Source organism: Gouania willdenowi, unplaced genomic scaffold (genome assembly GCF_900634775.1).
Source record: "Gouania willdenowi unplaced genomic scaffold, fGouWil2.1 scaffold_9_arrow_ctg1, whole genome shotgun sequence".
NCBI classification, from domain to species: Eukaryota; Metazoa; Chordata; class Actinopteri; order Blenniiformes; family Gobiesocidae; genus Gouania; species Gouania willdenowi.
This window is the reverse complement of record NW_021145265.1, coordinates 8,874-10,837: the sequence shown is the minus strand read 5'-3', so window position 1 is coordinate 10,837 and position 1,964 is coordinate 8,874.

Here is a 1,964-nt window from a genome sequence, read left to right as displayed (position 1 = left end):
AAATGCACAAAAAATATTCAAAAGGCACCAAAACACATGAAATGACTCCAAAAAACTTGTACTACAGAAAAATACACCAAACAACAACAAAAATATGAAAATGACTCAATATACACAAAACTAAATATTTATACAAAAAATACACTAAAATGACAACAGAAATGCACAAAACTACAAAAAAAAAAAAAAAAAAAAATGCACAAAATGACTCCAGAATAACACTACAATGGCAACAACAAACAATAATTAAAACAGAAAATATAAAAATGAGTAAAAAAAAAAAAAAAGGCAACACATTCATCATGCGAATGTCTCATAGAATTAAACCAGGGAAATTGCACACGTTATTTTACTTTGCACCTGCAAATATACCCCTTAATAATACTACAGAGTATGTTATTATTATGCCCGTAACTGACAACTCTCCTTAAGCGCCCACTATATGAATGCATACTTCTGACGGGGACTGTACTAGTCTATACTATAATTCAAGGGAGGTAGGTGTGTGTGCGTGCGTGCGTGCAGAGCAAATATCTCCCCGACGCGATGCCAGTTCAACCTGAAAACTCGGTCGACGGGTTCCAAATACCCCAAGTGTGTGTATCTGTTATTTTGGAGTAATTTGGTAATTTCAAAATGTTTATTTTAATTTTATTTCACTTCTGGACGGCCCCGAAATGAAACCTATTCAACTTTTGACCTCAGGGTGTGAGGGTGTGCTGAAACCATCAGCCACTGGTGAGTCTTTTACAGACAACTTTCCCAACCCGTTCAATTCTCCATCTGGTAAACTGCAGATTGTCTGTGGTGCCGTGCATGGAAGCTAAGCTCTGACCACTCGGTTCAAAGGTAAACAATGATTTATTTTTTTTAAAAAAAGACAGCCGAATAGTAGATAATAATTTAATTTACTTTACTCACTCGTAGTTCTGAGCTTTACGTTTTGTTTGCGCAGTTTTGTTGTGTTTCTGATTGGCACTACAATGTCTATGGAGTTTGGTTATCAGCGTCTCAAACATTTCCCGGGAACACATACACAAGGTATTTATTTATTTATAATAAAAATATACTAAATGAGTAAAATAAAACAAAAACGAAACAATATTTATACTAAAGGTGAACAAAAAGACAATTGAAAGATTAAAAAAAACACACAAAATGACTTAAAAAAAAACGTACATTACAGAAAAATTACACCAAACAACAAAAATATAAAAATGACTCCAAAGACACAAAACTAAATATTTATACAAAAATTACAACAGAATGACATTACAATGGCAACAAAAAATTATAATTATACAGAAACACAACAGAAAGATACAAAAATACACATGACTCCAAAAAACATACATTACAGAAAAATTCACCAAACAACAAAAATATAAAAGTGAGTTAAAAAAAAAAAAAAACAACACATTTATCATGTTCATGTCTCATACAATTAAACCAGGGAAATTGCACATGCTGTTTTATTTTGCACCCGCAAATAAACCCCTTTATAACACTACAGAGTACAGAGTATGTACACTCTACAAATTAAGATCTTATGTGATCTGAAAAAGGAACGGAAAAAATCTGTTAACTGTAGCAGCTGTAAACCTGTATTAACTTTGGCCAATGGAAAAAAACGAACCTTTCATTTTTAACCAATCACATCTGCCTGTGTGTGTTTAATGTTTCTGTTTGTATCATGTTTACTGTGAAGAGTCGAAATATGAGCCAAATAAGAACACACTGCAGAGTTAGAGGCAGCATGTCACTGTTAGACATAATGGAACAGATACATTGAATAGTTTAGTTTAAGTTTAGTTGAAGGTCTCTGCAAGGTGTTGTTCCTGTGCATGAGCCTCAGCAGCTGATTTATTTCCTTTGCTTTGTTTCACATCAGCCCAAATATCAAGATGAAGTGGAATAAAGAGGACTGGAATCGTCTCCATTCTGAGGGTTCAGATGTGGTTAAC